General features: G+C 41.8%; 1 long non-coding RNA gene and 1 pseudogene across 1 annotated transcript; both read left to right on the top strand.

Annotated features, from left to right (window-relative positions):
- Positions 1 to 18,939, top strand: part of LOC132890979 (zinc finger protein 850-like) — a 127,935-nt pseudogene that overhangs the window by 43,253 nt on the left and 65,743 nt on the right.
- Positions 4,890 to 9,191, top strand: LOC132890980 (uncharacterized). The gene is made up of 3 exons (XR_009655254.1): positions 4,890 to 5,070; positions 5,508 to 5,580; positions 7,795 to 9,191. It is a non-coding gene; the product is annotated as an uncharacterized LOC132890980 (long non-coding RNA).

The following is an 18,939-nucleotide window of genomic DNA, read 5'->3' as shown; positions in this document are numbered from 1 at the left end:
ACACACATGAACATTAAAATCCCCAACAATAAGGACACGGTCATACTCGGGCATAATTTCAGCCAGGAAATCAGAAAAGTCACTTATGAAGTCCTTATTGTATTTAGGAGGTCTGTAGACCACAACACACAACACTGTGTGAGGGTGAGCCAGTTCAAATAAACTCATCTCAAAGCTGGTAAAAGAGGATGACAGAGACAGTTGCTTACATTTATAATGACTTTTATAAATAGTCACTATTACTCCCACGGACCTCGGGCTGAGGAGGGAGTTAAAATAGCAGCAATCCCCAGATAAAAGTTCTGTGAGGGCGCTGGACTCACCAACAGCTAGCCACATCTCAGTCACACAGAGAAAATCCAGTCCTCGGGAAGTAAAGAAATCCTTCAGGATGAAAGTTTTGTTCGCTAGCGACCTAGCATTGACGAGCCCAAACTTGGCAGGACTCGGCGGATCCACGGTAGTAACCGTCCGGGGGGCCCGACACAAAGGCCGTAGATTGCACAAATTCACCCTGCGCCAGCGAGGCCGAGGACAGCAGGGGCCACGGGGCTGGAGCATCTCGGGTACCAGCCAGGCGTCGACAAGGTCCAGTGAGTGTCGAGAAAAAACGAGGCGAGGCACCGCTCCATACTTAATCCAAGAAACCTTGGAAGTGCGCGACAAACAGGCCTTCAGCCTTACCACTCAACCGCTGCATGTACCCCGGCGGCGGTGGCGTTTACGCCGGAGGGATGGAGCCGGGGCGCGGCAGAGGTGAACTGGAATCCCCAATAGGAAAGGGGGCAAAGACTTTTGTCCACTATGATCAAACCCCACCAGATCTTTGGCAGAAACTTGAATATCCAACAGTGTTTGGCGATCATACACCAGTAGCGAGTAGACATTTAGACTGACAAGTGACAGATACAGCACAAACACACACAACGCTGGCAGAGACAGACGGCAGGCCACACACACTGGCGCCATCTTGAAAAGATCAGTGACAAATTCCAGTTGACCCTGAATAAACTCAAAGCTGGTTATGTCAAAATACTACAGATTATACGAACGTTTCATGTCACTTCATGATGAGGACTATGAAAAAAATTGTGTCCTGTCTTTCAACAAAAATATTGTTTGAAAAAGAAGTGTAGTATCAGGTGAAAAAGGAATGAAAAATTATTTACAAAAAAGAAATGCACTGTTTTCTTAAAATGAGTTGTGGATGGGATCAAGAAACCTTAGTGGATAAGATGAAGGACAGGTTTTTGCTCTTTGACAGTCTGGTTACGTTCGGGCTCATTAATTATTTTTTTGTGAACACTCAGCCTGAAATGTCTCCTATAGCAATGTGCCAGCCTCAATGCTATGTTGATGCTGGTATGCAACACACTAGGGAATATATGGCACATTGCAGTGTGAGCCAGTCCAGATCAGTCACTTATTGTTCACTTGGTACAAATAAAACTGGCCGGTACACCATCTGAACAATTGCAGCGTGTCCCTTTTTTATATACTTGCATTTCTCTCTTAACTAAATGACTGGTCTTATCCATCTTAATTTATGTATTTATGTTGGCTTACTTCTTTAATAAATTCTATTAATATGAATTGACAGTGGCGGCACGGTGGTGTAGTGGTTAGCGCTGTCACCTCACAGCAAGAAGGTCCTGGGTTCGAGCCCCATGGCCGGCGAGGGCCTTTCTGTGCGGAGTTTGCATGTTCTCCCCGTGTCCGCGTGGGTTTCCTCCGGGTGCTCCGGTTTCCCCCACAGTTCAAAGACATGCAGGTTAGGTTAACTGGTGACTCTAAAATTGACCGTAGATGTGAGTGTGAATGGTTGTCTGTGTCTATGTGTCAGCCCTGTGATGACCTGGCAACTTGTCCAGGGTGTACCCCGCCTTTCGCCCATAGTCAGCTGGGATAGGCTCCAGCTTGCCTGCGACCCTGTAGAAGGATAAAGCGGCTAGAGATAATGAGATGAGATGAGATGTTCACTTTTTGAATTTTTGTTCTTTCACTTGTCCAGAAGTAAACAACTCTCTGTTGCAGTTCTTTTCCTGCACAACATGACCTTTTTCCTAATCACCCCACATTTACCTAGACAAACACATCCAGAGATGCTACTATGAAGAGTATTTGAAGCCATACGAATTGGGAGATGTTAAACACGGTCTTCAGATCCCCTCCAAAGGCTTCAGTAGTCAGCCAACGTCGTCTGATACTCTCAGTTCTGACACTTCTAACAATGATGACCAAAAGGAAATTTACCATTGCCCAGGACATGGAACGAATTTTGGTCATCGGAGTGCTCAACAACATGAACAAGTTCACCCAGGAGAGGAGCCATATCAATGCTCCCAGTGTGGAAAGAATTTTACTCATCATCGTAATCTCCAACAACACCAGCGCATTCACACAGGGGAGAAGCCATATCACTGCTCACAGTGTGGAAAGAGTTTTACTTATCAGAGTCATCTCCAACAACACCAGCGCATTCACACAGGGGAGAAGCCATATCACTGCTCCCAGTGTGGAAAGAGTTTTACTTATCAGAGTAATCTCCAACAACACCAGCGCATTCACACAGGGGAGAAGCCATATCTCTGCTCCCAGTGTGGAAAGAGTTTTACTTATCAGAGTAATCTCCAACAACACCAGCGCATTCACACAGGGGAGAAGCCATATCTCTGCTCACAGTGTGGAAAGAGTTTTACTTATCAGAGTCATCTCCAACAACACCAGCGCATTCACACAGGGGAGAAGCCATATCACTGCTCCCAGTGTGGAAAGAGTTTTACTTATCAGAGTCATCTCCAACAACACCAGCGCATTCACACAGGGGAGAAGCCATATCTCTGCTCCCAGTGTGGAAAGAGTTTTACTTATCAGAGTAATCTCCAACAACACCAGCACATTCACACAGGGGAGAAGCCATATCTCTGCTCACAGTGTGGAAAGAGTTTTACTTATCAGACTCATCTCCAAAAACACCAGCGCATTCACACAGGGGAGAAGCTTTATCACTGCTCACAGTGTGGAAAGAGTTTTATTCTACAGAGTGATCTTCAGCGTCACCAGCGCATTCACACAGGAGAGAAGCCATATCTCTGCTCACAGTGTGGAAAGAGTTTTACAAATCAGAGTCATCTCCAACAACACCAGCGCATTCACACAGGGGAGAAGCCATATCACTGCTCACAGTGTGGAAAGCGTTTTACAAATCAGAGTCATCTCCAAGGACACCAGCGCATTCACACAGGAGAGAAGCCATATCTCTGCTCCCAGTGTGGAAAGAGTTTTACACATCAGAGTAATCTACGACAACACCAGCGCATTCACACAAGAGAGAAACCATATCACTGCTCACAGTGTGGAAAGAGTTTTACTCGACAGGATTGTCTCCAAAAACATCAGCGCATTCACACAGGAGAGAAGCCATATCACTGCTCACAGTGTGGAAAGAGTTTTACAAATCAGACTCCTCTCCAACGGCACCAGCGCATTCACAGAGGGGAGAAGCCATATCACTCCTCACAGTGTGGAAAGAGTTTTACTCAAAAGAGTAATCTCCAACAACACCAGCGCATTCACACAGTACAGAAGCCTCATCACTCCTGACAGTGTGGAAAGCGTTTTACTCATTAGGGTCTTCTCTGCATTTACCTGTGCATTCGCACCAGAGAAAAGTAGAATCACTGCTTACAGAGAGGCAACACATTTATTCAGTTACATTTAAGACGCACGAGTGCATGGACTCTGAGACATTGCATGGTTTCAAGTTGTCAAATTATGTTTGTTTATTACTGTTTTTCCTGGAATTAATTTATATTTTGAAAGGTATATTTCATTTTATATTTATCTTGATTTTTGTGGAAGGCAGTATATGTAAACTTTTCGCAGTGTTTAAAATTAGACCATTGATTGCATTTATTTATTTTTTTGCTTGAACTTCAGTAGTCATCACACAAGCCTTCACCACACAAGTCAGCCATTTACTGCACTACTAATATCAGTGTAATCCAGCAGCATTACACTAGAACAGAACCAGTGAGCAACCAGAAAGTTTACTCGCCAGTAAACTTGAGTCGCATGTAAATAGAAACAAAACCAACCTTTTAATTCTTCAAGTCTTTTTGCCTATCGTCTACTAATATATTTTCTCTTGTATTTTTCCATGGTTATTATACAAGATTTAATCAGTAACATCAAATCAATTGACTGTGATTTCAGTAAGAGTCTTTGTTTACTCGTAATGCTTAAGTGTTTGTATTTTGCTAACTCGTAATGTACACGTATCTGTTCCTTAGGTCATGATTTTGTCAGTGCTCCTGTTTTACATTATCTAAGCTTTGGGTAATATCAATCTTGTCTAGAGTGTGTCCTTTTCATGTACACATCAGCATCAGAACAGTACATCGTGTCTTGCAAAAGTATTCATCCCCCTTGGTGTTTGTCCTGATTTGTCACATTAAAAGCTGGAAATAAAATGCATTTTTGCGGGGTTCCCACCACTTGATTTACACAACATGCCTACCACGTTAAATGTGCAATTTTTTTATTGTGACACAAACAATAATTAAGATAAAAAACAAATCTGGAATGTGCATAGGTATTCACCCCCTTTCGTATGAAACCTTTAGATCAGAGCTGGTCCAACCAATGAATTTCATAAAAAAATGAAAGTTGAAAGATGAAAGTTTTATCTTATGATGATTTTTTTTTTTCATGAGCTAGATAAAAATTTGCGAGAATTCGGTTGAGCCTTTCCTCCATATTCTGAGGTTATCAGGTTGGCTCTCACGACATATGGCCGGGAGTTTATTTTAGTTAGTAGTTACTATGGCCCTCCAGACCAGATGGTGGCGGTAAAGCGCCTAAGAACTGCTGCACCAACTGCCAGAAAACATTGGAGAAGAAAAACCGTTGCATGTTTCTTGCTGGAACATCTTAAGATAACAGCGCCAGTCATCATTACGTTAAATATTTCGAATAAAATGTCTTGTGTAGGTTATATCTAATGCAATTAAAAATACAAATGCATTGTTTTGCCTTTGTTTGAATGTCCGTTGCGCTTTAAACCCTGAGGTAAGCGAAAATAAAGCTGTGAGGCCGAATCCCAAATGGGTGTCCATTGTTCAAGTGCACTACATTCAGTATGATGGAATGCTGTGTGCTCCCTATGTAGTGCACTATGTATCCAGTAAGGAGAGATTTGGAATTCGGCCTTTGTGATGTGTTTTAGTGAGCATAACCTGCTTATTTTTGTTGCAAGTATTGAAATAATTTTAACTTGTTCAGAGTCACTTTTTACGAGCGGTTTGCACTAATCAAGATAAAAAACCAATTCGTATAAATTTACTTCACCTAGTTTTTTTTTTGTAGTTTTATGTTTTTGTTTAACCTTTTAACAATCAACCTCAACATGAATTATTTTTAAAGCTTCATGAGCAGCTTTACATAATCCTCTAGTTTTTATTTTTATGGAAATATCAAAAGGTGTTAATGATATTATCTTTGTTTAGAGCTGTTATAATGAGTTCAGCAGGAGACAGACAGTGCTCCTCCAGGACCTCTCAGGCTCCTGATCCCTCACAGGTAAAGCTCAAGAATGAGGTTAAAGTGCATATCACGGGTAAATTCAGGAGCAAGATCAATGTAATTCTCTTATATTAAACTTTGGTCAAATATCTGTAACATTCTGAATTCTCTGCAATTTTTTTTACTTTGCGCAATACCAGAAAAATTCAGTTGAAATCAAGCCATTTGAGGCGAATTGGTCCGCCTCTGAAAAAACTTGGCATTTGGATTTCCCGGCAAATATTGATTTTCGTGACGTCGCGTGCGGGACGCCTCCTTCTGAATCCTACGTCAACGCTGCTTTGTTTATGAGAAAACAACCTGGTGGTTTTCTGCAAATTTCTTCAACGTTATAGCCTAATTATTAAAATGGTTATCATAGGAGGGTGTAGCAACACCAATCTTGATGGGATTAGTACTCATCGTTTTCCAAAAGACCGGACAATGAGAGGGACATGGGAGCGCTTTGTGCGAGGCACCCGGAAAAACTGGCAACATACAACAGACCACAGCATCATATGCGGGGCTCGCTTCATAAAGCCCGACAACTTTGAGAACTATTTGCAGTGGGAAATGGGCTTCAAGAAGCAACTTGATCTGAAAAAAGAGGCAGTTCCGTCTGTTAGAATGCCCAAAGCAACACCATCTTCATTTGCATCAGCGTCACCAAAGGAGCCAGCCGTGTTCATCTCCCCTGACAGAAGGCGAAGTGCCGCATCCACTGAGGCCCTTCAAGCCGAGGACCAAGCAGAGCCGAGAAAAAGACCAAGAAAATCGGCAGTTCACAAGTTGACTGTTGCCAGGGTAAGAAATAAGAGAGACTATACTCTAAATTAGGTGTTCCTGTGTTTGTCTCTCAGCCTGCTGGCGGATCCTCACATGATGTCACGAATCTGGATCAATATGGCTCCAGACTCCCTTGCGATTTTTCCAGACACGTTTTGTTATTTTATTTTTTCCTGCTGTAGACAGATGGCCTTGTGCAAAATTACCCTTCTGGATGAGTGTGTAAAGGGACATACTTTCATATATATATATATATAAAAATGAAATTGGTCCAGAATATGCACTTTAACGCTTGACCAGTCTTTGTATTTTGCTGCCTTGTTTCTTTGCCAGCCTACAAGCTGTCCTGCTAATCACCCAAAACCTAATAATACCTAAGGCCCTTCTCACACTACAGCTTGCGATGGGTTTGCAAATACTTGGCGATGAGAAATTGGTAGCATCGCCACCAATCGTGTGATGCAAGGCAAATGTCAAAGTTTCGCGAGTTGTTTTTTTGGTGTCCCTGTCTTGTGAGTGACCAACAGCATTGTGAAAAATGCCAGTGCCTGCATTACAATTTGGTGGCAAGGTTTTCGCTGAAAAACTAAGTAGGGAATACTCGCAGGTGGGTTTGGGAATACTTCCTGAAGCTCGGGGAACCTTCTTCGAGCCTCTTGAGATGTATTTGTCTTGAATCCACGTCCACGATGCTCGCAGGAGACTCATCAGCAGAACGGCTTGGCATAGCCTAATCTTCCCCGAGATTTAAAAAGTGCATTTACATTTGGGTATTGTTCAGAGCGCGTTGTGCACGCTCTTGGAACCCAGTTATTATGGAAAACACCTGATGCTGATTTGAGCGCAATCCGCACGCACATATGGCACCATTTCCCCAGAGGCTTTGTTTAGTATTTTGTCAAGTATGCGATCTTAGCAGATCTAAGTGTAGGAAGAATGTTTATTAGCAGGTGTGATATTTACAAAAAGAAAATGTGAGGCAAGGCCAGAGTAACACAAAACAAATGAAATCAAAAGCAAAACAAAGCAGAGTATTTAACCAGAGTCATAATCATGGCTAGAAACAAATGTGACGATGATGATACTTCGCAAAGTCTCTGTGAATACACCATCCTTATATGCGCATGCGGATTTGAACTCAAATCAGTATCATGTGTTTCCCATAATGACTGGGTCCCATGATCGCACACAACGCACTCCGTGAGAGTGCATAGCCACACAAGCTGCACCGGACTCAAGTGCGTGAAGCTGTGAGGGTCAAGTGTTCGCCTGCTGTGTGACCACAACTTTTAGCTCACCTGTACCTTGTCAAGCATCGCCACCAAAACGCCTCTTTTAATCGATAACCCATTGCAAAGCATTGCGAGCTGTAGTGTGACCGTAGCGTAATGAAAAAGGAAATCTGAAGTCTTTTCTGAATAAGTGTTATTCTTGTTTGATCTTTAGCTGTATGAAGACGTGAAAATCGAGATTTCAGATGGAGGGACATCTGAAGTGTAAGGAGTCTGTGTGAAGAAAGAAGAGACACTGGAGTTGAACATCTACAACCATGGAAACAACTTTGAGAACGCACCTGAAGTTCTCTCAATTAAAGAGGAAGATCCTGACAATAAAGACTACCTCTGTACGAGATCAGGAGCTCAATAACACTCTCACTGATTATTCTACCTGACACAGTATCTAGTGCACTGAAAGTACAATAGTGGGTTATTTTGAGATGGAGCCTCTGTTTCAGATAATTTAATCACCAAATCACGACTAAATTAACTTGCGTGGTTTTTATATTTATAGAGACTTTAATATCATAGCTAGGAGTGAGGATAACTAAATGTTTTTTCTTTAAGTATATACATTTTAAATAGCTGCCCCAACATTCGCTTCAGAATAACACTTGTTTCAAGCTCCATTGATGCGATTCTTTACATGTTCACTCCTCTCAAAGAGGACTGACTCTGGAATGACATGCTCAACAAGCATTTATGGGTGTGATGTTCAGGTGTCCAAATATGTGTATACAGGTTTAGGGGAATACTGGTGGTGCATTTTCATAGCCTCATAGCTCTAGGGATGTGGATTTGATCCTGAGCTCAGATTATTGTCTCTGTTGAGATTTGCATGTTCTCCCCGTGTCTGTGTAGATTTTCTCTGGGTCCACTGGTTTCCTTCAGATATGGGCAAATAGGCTATGCTTGAATTGCCACTAGGTGTGAATGAGTTTGTTCATGTGTGGGTCCATGATGCCTGACAGTGGACTGGCATGAGTGTATTCTGGTTTACTGGAAAAATGTGTAGCTCTAGAAATGGCAGAAGTGTCAGCATGCTCAAATACGGAAATGAGTGGTGTGGTGAATTTTTTTTTTTTCCTCTCTCCCCAAATTCTTATTATTTTTGTTTGTACCTGCCTGCGATTTCCAAACATAGTAGTTGGCCACTTGGTTCTCTTTCCCAAAATACAGAACAAACACGTCGCCTAATTTAAATCAACTGTGACCATGACCAAGCATTTACTAAGGATGCTGTAAAAACAGTGTCTTGCAAAAGTATTCATCCCCCTTTGTGTTTTTACTGTTTTGTTGTGTTCCAAGCTGGAATTAAAATGTACTTATGGGGTGTTGGCACCATTTGATTTACACAATATGCCTCCCACTTTAAAGGTGCAAATTATTTTTTTTATTTATTTGTTTGCTTGTATAAAATTTGTGACACAAACAATTCCAGTGAAAAAAAAAGAAATCTGGACTGTGTATAGGTATTCAACCCCAAAGTCAATACTTTGTAGAGCCATATTTTGCTGCAATTACAGCAGCAAGTTTCTTGAGGTACAGTGGTGCTTGAAAGTTTGTGAACCCTTTAGAATTTTCTATATTTCTGCATAAATATGACCTAAAACATAATCAGATTTTTACACAAGTCCTAAAAGTAGATGAAGAGAACCCAGTTAAACAAATGAGACAAAAATATTATTCTTGGTCATTTATTTATTGAGGAAAATGATCCAATATTACATATCTGTGAGTGGCAAAAGTATGTGGACCTTTGCTTTCAGTATCTGGTGTGACCCCCGTGTGCAGCAATAACTGCACCAAAGGCTACGTTCACACTGCAGGCTGAAGTGACTCAAATCCGATCTTTTCGCCCATATGTGACCTGTATCCGATCTTTTATTGACAATATGAATGACACAGATCCGATTTTTTCAAATCCAACCCAGGCCGTTTGGATATGTGGTCCTAATTCCAATTCCTATCCGCTCTTTTCATAGGCGACTTCAGTCTGAACCGCCAGGTCGCATTCATCCGACTTACACGTCATCAACAAGCCACAAACGTCACTATTCTGCACTGAAGTAGGCGGCGGGTCTCTCAAAAAAAGTTACAACAACATGGCGCATAATCATGGGCGCAGATAGAGGGTGGGACTCGTCCCACCCAGATTTAAATTCACCTCGTTCGGTCCCCCCCACTTATAGGGCGGAAAAAACTTCTATGCTGTCTTTCTTTGCATAAGGCAAACCTCACGGAAAAATCAAAAGGCTAATTACCATTCGGTTTATTGAGGTGCACGGCAGTGTATACATAGTTGCAACAACTCACATAAAACAAAACAAAGACTGATATTCGGTTGGTTGAGCTGCGCAGACTGCACAGGTTGCGAGCTCGAGCTTGGTTGCTATGGTTACTAACAACAAGTTTGACAGGCATATCAGGGTTGGGGTTGGTTTGCTGGCAGCTTTGTCCCCCCCAGTTTTTTGTCCCCCCCCAGTTCAAAAAACGTATCTGCGCCCCTGCGCATGACATCAATGCGAGGGACGCTTCGGGCTGTGAAGGTTCTGAATCTTCTCAATGGAAGGACGCAGAGGTTAGGGAGCTGATTTCCATTTGGGGGGGATGCAGCTATTCAAGCTAGATTGGATGGGTCATCCCGCAACTGGGGGGTTTTACTTCCGTAACCACTGGCCATGCTCACTGCGTGTGACGTCGTCGTATCCTGCAATGCGCATGCGGAACACTTTTAGGTCGCTTTTCGTTCATACTGAGGATCACATACAAGTCGCATATATTTGTTAATGTGAACGACCTCACAAAAAAATTGGATTTCACAAAAAAATCGGAATTGAGCATTAAGCCTTGCAGTGTGAATGTAGCGTAAATGTTTCCAGTAACTGTTGATCAGTCCTGCACACCGGCTTGGAGGAATTTTAGCCCAATCCTCCATACAGAACAGCTTCAACTCTGGGATGTTGGTGGGTTTCCTCACATGAACTGCTCACTTCAGGTCCTTCCACAACATTTCGATTGGATTAAGGTCAGGACTTTGACTTGGCCATTCAAAAACATTAACTTTATTCTTCTTTAACCATTCTTTGGTAGAACGACTTGTGTGCTTCGGGTCATTGTCTTGCTGCATGACCCACCTTCTCTTGAGATTCAGTTCATGGACAGATGTCCTGACATTTTCCTTTAGAATTCGCTGGTATAATTCAGAATTCATTGATGGCAAGCCATCCTGGCCCAGATGCAGCAAAATAGGTCCAAACCATGATACTACCACCACCATGTTTCACACATGGGATATGGTTCTTATGCTGGAATGCAGTGTTTTCCTTTCTTCAAACATAACGCTCCTCATTTAAACCAAAAAGTTCTATTTTGGTCTCATCCGTCCACAAAACTTTTTTTCCAATAGGCTTCTCGCTTGTCCACATGATCTTTAGCAAACTGCAGAGGAGCTGCAATGTTCTTTATGGAGAGCAGTGGCTTTCTCCTTGCAACCCTGTTATGCACACCATTGTTGTTCAGTGTTCTCCTGATGGTGGACTCATGAACATTAACATTTGCCAGTGTGAGAGAGGCCTTCAATTGCTTAGAAGTTACCCTGGGATCCTTTGTGACCTCACCAACTATTACATGCTATGCTCTTGGAGTGACCTTTGTTGGTCTACCACTCCTGGGGAGGGTAACAATGGTCTTGAATTTCCTCCATTTGTACACAATCTGTCTGACTGTGGATTGGTGGAGTCCAAACTCTTTAGAGATGGTTATGTAACCTTTTCCAGCCTGATGAGCATCAACAATGCTTTTTCTGAGGTCCTCGGAAATCTCCTTTGTTCATGCCATGATACACTTCCACAAACGTGTTGTGAAGATCAGACTTTGATAGATCCCTGTTCTTTCAATAAAACAGGGTGCCCACTCACACCTGATTGTCATCCCATTGATTGAAAACACCTGACTCTAATTTCACCTTCAAATTAACTGCTAATCCTAGAGGTTCACATACTTTTGCCACTCACAGCTATGTAATATTGGATCATTTCCCTCAATAAATAAATGACCAAGTATTATATTTTTGTCTCATTTGTTTAACTGGGTTCTCTTTATCTACTTTTAGAACTTGTGTGAAAATCTGATGTTGTTTTAGGTCCTATTTATGCAGAAATATAGAAAATTCTAAAGGGTTCACAAACTTTCAAGCACCACTGTATGTCTCTAGTAGCTTAACACATCTAGCCACTGGGATTTTTTCCCATTCCTCAGGGCAAAACTGCTCCAGCTCCTTCAAGTGAGATGGGTTGCGTTGGTGTACAGCAGTCTTCAAGTTATGCCACAGATTCTCAATTGGATTGAGGTCTGGGCTTTGATTAGACCATTCCAAAACATTTAAATGTTTCCTTTGAAACCACTCCAGTGTAGCTTTAGCAGCATGTTTAGGGTCATTGTCCTGTTGGAATTTGAACCTTGTCCTAGTCTCAATCCTCTGGCTGACTCAAAGGTTTTTCTCCAGGATTGCCCTGTATTTAGTGCCATCCATTTTTCCTTCAATCCTGACCAGCTTTTCTGTCACTGCAGATGAAAAACATCCCCACAGCATAATTCTCAGGGTGATGGGAAGTGTTGGGTTTGCGCCACACATGGTGTTTCCCATGATAGCCAAAAAGTTCAATTTTAGTGCCATCTGACAAGAGAATCTTCTTCCACATGTTTAGGGAGTCTGCCACATGCTGTTGGGCAAACTCCAAACATGTTTTCTTATTTTTGTCTTAATGCAATGGCTTTTTTTCTGGCCACTCTTCCATAATGCCCCACTCTGTGGAGTGTACGGTTTAAAGTGGTCCTATGGACAGATACTCCCATCTCCGCTGTGGATCTTTGCAGCTCCTTCAGTGTTGTCTTTAGCGTCTTTGTTGCTTCTCTGATTAATGCCCTCCTTGCCTGGTCTGTGAGTTTTGGTGGGCGGCCTTCTCTTGTCAGGTGCCATATTCTTCTCTCATGCCATATTTTTTCCATTTTGCTATCATGGATTTAATTGTGCTCTGTGGGATAATCAAAGTTTGGGATATATAGTTATTTACCAGCTAGGAGGTCCGTATCGTGAAATACCGTGACCGAGGTCTTGAAAGTACTCAGCAAGGCCCTCTGGGCCGAGGTCAGTATTCAAGGCCGAGGTTACGGTATTTCACCATACGGCCCGACCTTAAAACGCTGATGACACGAACATGACTCTACGCAATTTCTTAAATAAACTATACAACATGGCAAACATGTTAGATTTCTGTTATAATTACGTGAAAAGAAGCTGTTGTTACGCGAATATCCAACTTTTAATTGCACAGCGCAAGAAAACTGGGTCCGTGGCTCGCGGCCATGCTGTGACGTCAGCGGAAGAACACGCTGCGGTTCACTGGCTGTTCTACTCAATGGAAATGGCGCATGAAAACGCCGGTCTACTTGGAAGCTGGCATCACAGTTCTGAACAAAAGAACAACCAAATACTGGTACTTTTAAGCAGTGATCATGATGGCATGATTTTATCTGATTTTAAATAAATGAGATTGATAATAATGTGAATGTTCACAACTCGTACATACAAACTCTGCAGCTTCTGATTCAGCAGCTGCGTCATAAACATCAGCAAGAACCTACAATATAAATGGAAATGCAATACACTAAGCTCAAATGACTTTTGGAAAGTATAATTTCTAATTTTTTTTCTACATATTCTTGAAGTCGGTCATTGGGGTACTTGCTACCATTCCCTAACAACGCATGGCAAAGGGTAAAGTGTAGTGTTGCTACGAGTACTTGCTAAAGCCTCCGGTGGAAGATCCTCGATGTGCTGATAAGACATACAGTTCTATATAACACACAAGTGTCACGATAATCACAAAACAGATGCAAATTGTTAAAATACCTAATTTTTAAGCAATCATGTATTGATCTCTTCCGAATAGAATCTATGATAGCCTACCCTCTTTACCCTTTGCCTCTCGTTGCTAGGTGGCAGTTACATGAAAGCCACAAGCTTTCACAAGCAAATACATGACTGATATCATGCCGACTTTATGATTACATTTATGATTATCATGAATGTGTACTCTATGATGTGTACTCTATGAGCGCTCTGGAGCGAGTCACTTCCAAGATGGCCACGCAGACCGCATGGTTACTATTTTTAGCATCATGTCGGAGCACTCTATAGCTCTACGTACCTTTATCTTATGTCGTTTCTCAACACATGTTCTGACAGGAGGACTGTCTTTGGAGGAGTCGCCTTGTCCCAGGCGACTGCTGGATCCGGCATAGCTACTATACTATTATATATAATAATAATAATGTATAATAATAATACTAATAATGATAAACTGAACACCTGTTGCATCAACAACAAACTGGTAAGTGAGGAGGAAGATTCTTTCGCTGACGTCATATAGCCCCTCCTCCTCATTCATCTCCTGGGTGCTGCAGCCCCGTCAAATTTGCCAAAATAGCTGCGTTTTTTATCATAACTTGTAAAATAGGCGCCTTTGTGAATTAATATATGGATCATCGGGAATTACTTTTTATGTTATAAAACATCGCCAAAGATGTCAAAAACGTGTCATCAGCCCTTTAAGCTGGTAAATAATATATATTTTTTCTTTACCAAATTCTAACAGAAAACGAGAGCGCCCAAAAGGGAAAACCGAGCCAAGGGGAGCCACCATTTTGAATCCTCATTCATGGCTGTAATGTAAATTGCTTCCTCCTCGGTATACAAGTGCACTTCCATGGCAGGAAAAAAAAAAACTACATTTTGCCACCTATGTAGTCCCCTATTTAAGCAAAATTGAGTCATTCAGGATTCAGCCATGTTTTTGCTTGCGTTAGCAAGTTAGAGGTTTTTAGCTTTCTCCTGAAATGTTTTCTTTTATTTCTTCTTTCTCAGGGTAGTAAAACTCGCTTTCGCTGTGAAGATTGTCATTATCGATGTCCATGATGTAAAATTAATGCTATTTTCCTGAGAAGTTGTGGCAAAAAATTTATAAGATTTTTGATAATCTTATAAATAAATCTTATTAAAAAAAAAAAGATAAATGTTGACAAATTCTACTGTTTGTTGTTGTTGTTGTGAACAAGCGAATCGCCAGAGGTCCGTAATCGGGGTCCGTACCATAGGATACAGACTTGCTCACCAGCCAATCAGAGCGCAGGATTTGATGGAAACTGCACCGCAAAAAAAATATATATATATATATATTTATTTATTTATTTATTTAATAACTCAACCCTGATCTATACTTCTCCACAGCTTTGTTTCTGACCTGTTTGGAGGCTCCTTGGTTTTCATATTGCTTGCTTAGTAGTGTTCATGGATTAAAGTTTTCCGTCGCTACGACAGATTTCCGTCAACTGGGAGCGCTAAAGGTTAGTAATGAGATTGATGCAGATCTGAGGAAGGAAAAAGAAAGGGGGGGGAGCCCATAGGTCTGACACTGATGTGATTTAGAACTTCACCAAGCTGCTGTGATTGCCTGTTGTTGAACCCTTTCTTGTGCTATGTTTGAGTATATGTAAAGGAATAAGTTGTTGCGCTAGATAGGCATAAATAAATACAGCCTCCGCTACTGTCTAGTCCTGGGGAGGCTCGGCGTAGGCCACTGATGAAACTATTTGGCTGTCCTACTACTAGGCAACTAGGTTACTTGCCTACTACTAATACTAGGCCTTTTGTAGTAATAGTAATAATGATATTTGCCTATTGAAAGGTGATCAGGTGAAAAAGTTGAAGGTGCAGCAAGACCTTTGCTATTAAGCCTTTTGTAGGTTAAACAGGCTTCAGCAGACAACGTTCTGGAAAGGCTGTCTTTTTCTTTGGTTTGATTAGCCTACGATTTAATCTTTAAAAATTATGGTTTCAGCAGTTCGCTTAAACATTGGAGGCTGCAGAGTCAGGCTGCAAGATTTCCCGACACTTGTTTAACATGCCAAACTTCATAGTAAGGAGAAAATAATTCCACAGTATTCAGTGCCTCGTCAGTCTCAAAAATTAATAGTGAAGGACCAACGCGAATTAAGTCCCAAAAAAACATCTCGTAGGCCTATATTTTACATTTTCAAAAAAGTCCAGAATTGGAAGTCAGTCAGTCAGTGGAGTGTAATGAAGTGTCTCATTCACTAAGCACAAAAAGTCGGAAAACAGTGGAGAAAACAGCTATTGCTTAAATAGGCTACTGATGTTTTACATTAGGGCAGCACGGTGGTGTAGTGGTTAGCGCTGTCGCCTCACAGCAAGAAGGTCCGGGTTCGAGCCCCGTGGCCGGCGAGGGCCTTTCTGTGCGGAGTTTGTATGTTCTCCCCGTGTCCACGTGGGTTTCCTCCGGGTGCTCCGGTTTCCCCCACAGTCCAAAGACATGCAGGTTAGGTGAACTGGTGACTCTAAATTGACCGTAGGTGTGAATGTGAGTGTGAATGGTTGTCTGTGTCTATGTGTCAGCCCTGTGATGACCTGGCGACTTGTCCAGGGTGTACCCCGCCTTTTGCCCATAGTCAGCTGGGATAGGCTCCAGCTTGCCTGCGACCCTGTAGAACAGGATGAAGCGGCTAGAGATAATGAGATGAGATGTTTTACATTAGTAATTTAATGCATGTGACAAATAAATTCATTGATTAAATAGATAAAGAAGCCAATATTCCGAAGCTCAAAATTCAGGAAAGTGGCTCCGGTGTCGCAAGTGCACAAGAACAGTTATTTGAAAGTTAACCTAATGAATTTGCGCGTGCGACTTCATGAAGAACCGGGACAATTGGCATTCGGTGAAAGATTCACACCTATGACTCATTATATTCGCGCGTGCCCTCTCGCCCACTGCTGCTTCGTTTTCCCGATTTACATGCGTGTCTGAAGATGGAGTTTTCAGAAATCTCCACTCTGCCCAGAGTTTGCGAAAGTAGCTGTTTTCAGTGACTGAAACCTCCGTATAGGTGTGAATGAGAGGTGCAACCGAATAAATAAATATGCGTCTTTTTTATCCGGCTACATGTAGGCTATCACTGCGCAAAGCCTCTAATGTTGAAATAGTAGTAATATTTGTTAAAATAATAGTAGGCTAATTTCCACATTAATTGGTAAAATGGCACAAGGGATGTGATGGGGGGATGGCCGTTTTATAAGGGGGATGATTTGAGATTTTTATTTCAGAAGGGGGATGCCTCCCCCCACATCCCCCCCCCCAACTCGAGTACTGTGTATAAGGCCACCTGACATAGGCCCTTCGATTTCCATCACTAGAGTGCGTCAAATTACTTTCGGTTTTGCCAGCATGGACGCGCTTCTTTTAAATGAAGGCACAGATGTGTCAGACATCGACAAAACGGTAAAGAATAAGTGGAGATGGGCTTGGCTAAATGAAATGGGCGATAATGGCAAGCCATTTAGTTCATGGTGCAAAAAGATGAAAATGGCAGGTGTGTGCTTTTGTGTAGTTTGCCATAAAAAAAGTCTATGGAAGCAATGGCAAAAAACTAGATGCCTTTGGCTTCACTGCGAAGAAGCAGAAAAAGTGAACTTTCACTTTACTTTTCTTGTTTCCTGGTTTTATGTCAACAGATTTTCTTATTTTTCTTTCTGTTCCACTCTTTTGAAAGCATGGTTCAAGTTCGACTGCACTTGCACTTTTCTCTTAACCACTTTTGTGCATTACTAAAGTATTGTTGAAATAAATTTGCACTTTGCGCTGAAAACTTGATGTTTCATCATTTATAGCCAGTAATGACAATGGTAAAGTCTTGCCTTAGCTTTAGTCATTGTTAAAATTATGTAAATATACTATAAGTAGGGGCCGAGGGGATAATGGACAACACGGCATTTAAAATTTGACGCATCGCTGACGTGGAGGAGCCAACGACATGGAGCTTTTTTTTTCAGTCAGATAATTTTTTTTTGCTTTAATCCATGAGTGTTGCAGAGTCAGGGTTCTTCCAGAACAAGTTGATTTATACAGACATCATATGACAGATCATGTGACACTTTGATTGCACACAGGTGGATCTTAATCAACCAATTATGTGACTTATGAAGTTAATTGTTGGACCAGCTCTTATTAAGGGGTTTCATACGAAAGGGGGTGAATACTTATGCACACTTTTTAGATTTCTGTTTTTTAACCTTAATTTGTCACAATTTAAAAAATAAAATAAAATTTGCACATTTAACACGGTAGGCATGTTGTGTAAATCAAATGGTGATAACAACCCCCCCCCCCCCCCCCCCCAAAAAAAAAAAATCCATTTTAATGCGACAGAACAGGAGAAACACCAAGGGGGATGAATACTTTTGCAAGACACTGTATATTATGCAGCAACACATTTTCATGTTTAATGAACATGGTTTTATTCTTCTTTGTGGAATGAAATGATAGCCTTAAAATATTTTGACTGGCTGTGATTGGAGACCATTTAAAGTCTTGGCGAATTTGAAATCAACAGCAGAACTTATGGCCATGTTTAATCATGAAAGTAAGAGCATTTCCTCATGGCTGTGTGGCCAGAAGTAAAGCTTTGTTAGTGAAGCGAATGGAAGAAAAGGCTTCAGTTTGCGAGGGAGCATAAAGATGGAGCAATCGAAAAAGTTCATGTGGTTTGATGAGTCCGGGTGGGTGCAACAAGGTAAGAAGGGGAAGTGCATGAAGCAATGCAGCCATCATGCATAGTGGCCAATATACAGTGTTATGATTTGAGTTTGCTTCATTTGATCACGTCTAGGCTCAGCAACATTATGTGCCAATAAATTGAAATTAGTTGATTACTTGAATGTACTGATTGTGTGCCGTAATCAAAGCCAAAGGTTGTCCAATGAAATATTTATTTATTTATTTATGTATTTGCCCAGGCAGTGTATGTGTCAATGGAGGAACCCTGACAGTCACTGTTTATCCAGATCAGGCACTGGCATCCCATCAGGTGTGAGGACCAACATGTATAGTCTGACCATAGTGCTCATGAAGTCAGGAACCCCCAAGATCCCCTCCAAGAAGAAAAGAAGCTTTTATTTTGTCACATGTACACTGAGGCACAGTAAAATTCCTCCTCTGCCTCCTCTTTAACCCACCTGAAGCAGTGAACACATGCATGTGCACACAAGTGTGCAATGAGCATACGCATACTCAGAACAGTGGGCAGCTATGCTACAGTGCCCAGGGAGCAGTTGCTCAAGGGCAATTCAGTGATGATTTGGAGGGGAAAGTGCTGTTTATTCAGGTATGATGGGTCATAAAAAACCAAAAGTTCACTTGGGTGTTGTAGGTCGAGACCATCCAGTGTGCTTTAGGTCATT

The sequence above is a fragment of the Neoarius graeffei genome, chromosome 8, assembly GCF_027579695.1.
Source record: "Neoarius graeffei isolate fNeoGra1 chromosome 8, fNeoGra1.pri, whole genome shotgun sequence".
NCBI classification, from domain to species: Eukaryota; Metazoa; Chordata; class Actinopteri; order Siluriformes; family Ariidae; genus Neoarius; species Neoarius graeffei.
Note: the sequence above shows the minus strand (reverse complement) of the source record. Positions and strands in the feature narration are given on the sequence as shown.